This window comes from Myotis davidii, unplaced genomic scaffold (assembly GCF_000327345.1).
Source record: "Myotis davidii unplaced genomic scaffold, ASM32734v1 scaffold2040, whole genome shotgun sequence".
In the NCBI taxonomy this organism is placed as follows: Eukaryota; Metazoa; Chordata; class Mammalia; order Chiroptera; family Vespertilionidae; genus Myotis; species Myotis davidii.
The window spans coordinates 89217-94896 of NW_006292920.1; the positions used below are offsets into that span (position 1 = coordinate 89217).

At 37.7% G+C, this 5680-nt stretch overlaps 1 protein-coding gene across 4 annotated transcripts in view; it reads right to left on the minus strand.

The window, feature by feature from the left end:
- PCDH19 (protocadherin 19) overlaps positions 1–5680 on the minus strand; it is a 118236-nt gene that overhangs the window by 5950 nt on the left and 106606 nt on the right. The gene's annotated exons all lie outside the window — the stretch shown is intronic.

Below are 5680 nucleotides of genomic sequence, written 5' to 3' on the forward strand. Positions count from 1 at the left end.
TAATTGATCGATCGACTGCCTCTTGCACCATTGGGGATCGAGCCTGCATCCCAGGCATATGCCCTGACCAGGAATTAAACCATGACCTCCTGATTCATAAGTCAATGCTCAACCACTGAGCCTCTGTGGCTGGGCTAGAATTGGATTTTTAAAAGACTGTAGACATCCTCCTGTACACATCCCCTTTTTATTATTGTTGTCACTGTTCCCACTGTTGACAAAACTAAAAAGCTAAAGGAAAACAACTGCCATTGGGGAGACATTTGGGGGGCTGGGTGAAAAAGATGAAGGGTTTAAAAAACAACAACTCATAGACACAGACAACAGTATGGCAAGAGGGAACGGAGTGGTGGAAGGAGGTAGAAGAAGGTAAAGGGGTGATAAATGGTGACCAACAGAGACTTGACTCTGGGTGGTAAACACACAACACAATATAGAAATGATGTATTATAGACATGTACACTTGAAACCTATATAATTTTGTTAAACAATGTCACTCCAATAAGTTCAATAAAAATAAAAATGCACACTATGGTGAAAAATGCCATATTTTTTTTAAAAAGTTTATCCTGAGAGTCAAGGTACTGAAAGCCAGCATTTTAACAACTCCTGCTTAAGGTCAACTGTATTTGAGAGTGGTTCCAGCAGCAGAAGAAGTGGAAGCAGAGCAGGTAACCCAACAGTCAGTATATCTGAGAAGTTTTAGCCATGTTTTTGAGCAACAGCACTTCCAATCACATATCCACTCTACCTGTCAATGATATGCAGTGCTTAATTTGGGGTTGGTATCATGCTATCTTTGAAAGCCCAATCACATTACTTCTTTTTGACCAGTCAATCTTCTCACTAAGCTATTAGCATAAATTAACTTCCCATTAGAATGAACATACTGAGCTCTCTTCCTTCCATCTGACCTATAAACTTCATTGGCCCTATACACACATCACTCATAGACTGAGCATCATTTAATTATACCCAAGTAGCCATTCCCCCTTCTCTTCTTTATCTGCAGATTTTTAAGGTCATATTTCTTAAAGAAATCTTCCATGGATTTCTTTAGCCCTATCATGGATAATCTCAGCAGACAGAGTACATAATTACTGGTGAGATGTGTTTCTCTTTTCACATTAAGTTCATTTAAGATTAAGTTTTTAATTTGACTCTCAGAGAGGCTTTCTACATGAGCTTCATGAAAGCATGAGGCCAGGGTTAACTTCTGCCTGTCCATTGGTAGAACTGTTAATCTCAAGGTCTGATTTACACCCCTAGTTTTCCAGAACCATTTATATTTATGTTACATTTTGGCATGAGGTTGACCTAATGAAAATTTTCATCATATTGAATATTGTATCAAAATACAAGTAGCTTAACACTTATTTAAAAACTCTGGGGAAGGATCGGAGGAGGTAGGGAGACAGGAAAGATCACAAAAACAAAAAGTGCATGTCACCCCCAAAAGTTGGAAATGTATGCTGTGACTGCTCTTTTTCAAGAGGAAGAAGTCTACAATTCAGTGCCTTGCCTGATATCAGTCTACATATAGCACACCTTCCTTCAACACTTGTATTTCTTTTGTTGTTGTTTGTTTGTTTTCAGTGAGTAAATAACATACCAAAGAGGAACTGCTCTGCCTCAGTCATTAAAGGCTATTTTAGTAAAGGGATACATGAAAGGGGGCTCAAGAAATAATAGGTTAGTTGGGTATATACTTCACATTTTGAGAAAATATATTGGAAGCAACTAAATGGCCAGGCATAATCCAGGCTGAGCTTAGAGTTCAACAAAACTGTGGGATATGACCCTTGGCTTAGTTTAAACTGCTGAAAAGAGAACTAAAGGTAAAATTTCTCCCTGATACCTGGTCACAATTTGCCAATTTAAATTTAAGATGGCCATTTTAAGCCCCATTTCAGTGCTGGAGAATGAAACATTCAGAATTTTGCTGCTGAAACCAAATAAATTAGCATTATCACCAACAAGATAAGTACTTTCCACATAGATAAGTCAATGCTTCTGCAAACTTTGGCACAGTTCCAAGTCAGGGTTGCATGGTTCCCTCTGCAAAATGAAGGATTTATCTGCCGCTTCCCTGCAAAATCTCAGTGCTGCTATCTATCCAATAGCATGTCATCAACCAAATTGCATATGTTCCTGGGAGGCACAAAGTATAAAAAGTAAGGAAAACATGTTGGGACAACTTGAGAAACACTTTATGTAGACCTAAACATTACAAGTGGAAGAGTCTATGGCTGATCCACCCACAATCAGTTTCATCCAAATCTAGTGCTTTCCCCAGGAGACCCCAGGATCCCTCCAGTAGGACAGAATTTATATCTTCAGTTTCCCAAAAAATATGTTTCTTCCTCTCTATCTTCTCTGAGGCCCATCTCATAACTTTCCAAGTAATAGCTCTAAAGAATTAGTGTGAGTGTTTGTTTGGGGGTGGAGAATAAGGAGATGCAAGTGATGGAACAGTTCAATAATTAACTTCTGTTTCTACAAATCTAAGCAAGTGTCCCCTGGAAGCCAACAAAAAATGTCCAGAAGGCTATGGGGTCCTGTCCTTTTTGTTCCTAATTTAGGACACAAAGGCATAGAGGCCTTAGCCTTTCAGCCCTGGAACTATGGACATGAGACCAGCTATGAAGAGAAAAATCCCAGCTGACCTTCAGACTGATATTATACGCCACTTGCTCACACTTCTAAAGCAAAACAATGGTAAACTACATTCTAATCATTAAATGGAATCTTCTCAATCCGCTCAACATAAAGCTCTAATTTCTTTTAAGTTTTTAGTATCAAGTGGCTGTCTTCAAATTTGGAGATGCGGGTTGTTTTTTTAAATGCAATTCAGTAGGGAAATGCTATCCATTTGCTACCCCATATCTAAGTACAGTGCTCCTTCCATATAGTAGGCTGATTCAAATGAACAGCAGGAGGAGACCTGGAGCCCCAACACACAGAGTGAGAGCAGAGACCCCAGTAGCAGACACCTCGAAGATCTTACGAATCTAGGAAGACTAGAGTAGGAAACTCTGTCTTCTTAGAAGCTTCTCTGCTGACAGTACTTGCTTTTAGCTTACCCACTGCCTAGTGAATAAATCATTCTTTGTAAAGAGAAAAAAGTAAATTCAGCACTCCAAGGAATACAATCAGTCTAAAGCTGTCCACCAATCTTGCTAAACCCACCTCAGCCCTATATTAGCTAGAATAATATGCAATTTTCTTGTATTAATTATGTGAACTTATTTTTTGCTCTGTTCTTCATGCAAGTGAAGAATTGAATCTAAGAGAACCTTTCATTCACAATGTCTCACCCATGGCTTAGATCTGATTTCTTTACTTCATTAAATCTTGACCAAGAGCAGTGACTTGTTGCTTATCATTTTTGGTACCATACACTACATGGTGACATTTGTGTCAATACAATTAAAATAAAATCCAATCTTGCTTTAGTGTTTATAGCCACATTAAACATGAAAGAAAACCTGGTGAATATGGAAGAATATCTTCTCAGCCCAAGGTAACCTACATTCATAAATGCACTGAAGATGAATTACTTTTTAAAAATCAAAACTTCAGTTTAATAAAAATTATATTTGTATTAAACGTGAGAAAATCACAATACAAAGCTCCTTAAAAAGAACAATGAAGACAAACCAGATGTAAAAAAGCAAAGAAACTACTTCTGGAATTGCATAGGACTTGTACAGACTATATGCCTGCCATCATGTAGTATTGTGTTTGAGGATGAAGATATGAGACAAGAAAGGAACCATTTTGTGTTATCACAAATTAACTGTCAAAATGCTGGCTCTAGTTAAAATAGATGTAGGCTAAAAACTCACTAATTTCCTGCTAAGATTGCTCTTAGCCTTCTTGTAACTCTATACCTTGCTACATCTTTCTCTGAAAGTACTTACTTGAGCCTAAGCAAAGCAAAATGTAAGACACTAAAATCTACAGAGTTGTGGGAATTCAAACTCATTACCACATACAGATAAATTCAGATGTTCACATAATTAGGCATAAATTATGAATTTGCAAATTGGCCTTCCCTGCCTCTGAAGCTGTCCCCACTATTTTCAAAATAAAACAATAAAACAAATGAATAAGTTTGAAAGAGGAACACAAATCTCAAGGCAATAGAATGCCTTTGGTCAATGTAGATCATATTACTTTAGATAAAAAGTAAAAGAAGCCTTGACTGGTTTGGCTCAGTGGATAGAGCGTCGGCCTGTGGACTGAAAGGTCCCAGGTTCGATTCCGGTCAAGGGCATGTACCTTGGTTGTGGGCACATCCCCAGTAGGGAGTGTGCAGGAGGTAGCTGATCGATGTTTCTCTCTCATCGATGTTTCTAACCCTCTATCCCTCTCCCTTCCTCTCTGTAAAAAATCAATAAAATATATTTTAAAAAATAAAAGAATAAAAACAGAGAAAAATAAAGCTTCTTCAATCTAAGTTGTAATAAGTGTTTTTTTGTCATAATTTGTCATTCAGGAACCTTGGTGAGAAAATCCCAAAATCTCTTGCAAAAAATACATTTAAATCTTAAGTAAAAGCATCAGTCCTGAGAGAGCATGGAGGCATAAGAGGCAGCAATAAGTAAGTCATAATGGACAAGTAATTAAAATAGAAAAAGAACAGAATATATTATTTTGTGTAGATAATAGCAAAACTTTTTGCAGCAATTACTATTCTCAGGATGTGAAGCTACTGTCTCTTTAGAGGTAGGCAAGCAATGTGCTTCCACACTAGAAAGAGCCTACCCATAGTCTCAACTAAAGTTAAAAAAAAAAAAACATGATGAAAACACCATTTCAGACTTTACTAAAACCTTCAAAGTCCTAGAGGAATAAAAGAGCTGAGAGTCTCTGTCGGGTTTGTATGGATGTCCAACCACAATAGATGTGTTCAATAATGCTGGCAGTTCTTTACCGTGATTCAGAGTTTGGGTGTATTAACTCAAAGATTCCAATGGTCAGAAACAAAACTCCAACACTAAAATAGTTCAAAGTTACAGTTAAAAGAGCAATGTGTTATCTCGTTAGAAGTGGTCTGTAATCAATGATGCAGAAAGGGAAAGTTAGAGTGAGTTCCAGTTCCTGGAAGCTCAAATAGTTAGCTACTTCTAAGTAACCTACAAGCAAGCCATGTGTAAATCGGAAAAGCTTCCTGGATTGTACTCATATACATACACTTAGCTTAACCATATCATGAACAAGATGATCTATGACCAAAACAGGATTACCGTATTTGCCGGCGTATAAGACGACTGGGCGTATAAGACGACCCCCTAACATTTCCACTCAAAATACAGAGTTTGTTATATACTCGCCGTATAAGACTACCCCCTCTTCCGCACACCTTCCACACACCAAATAAAAGGTAAAACAATATCAGATTTGATTCTAACATTTTAATTTATATTCAAATGCTTATGACATGCAGGAAAACTGTCACAAGGCTGTATGTAATCAAACATATACATAAAACAGTGCAAGTTTATTACCGGTAAACATACCGGTAATTCACTAAAGAAAACACACTCTATAGACTGGTACCGTAGATGCTTCTCAGGAACACAGGCAAGCAGCCCACAACCTAGAGGGACTGTCAATGATAGAAGTAAGATAACAAATAGAGGTAGAGAGCAAGTGCCGGGCAAGTCCCTAGCAA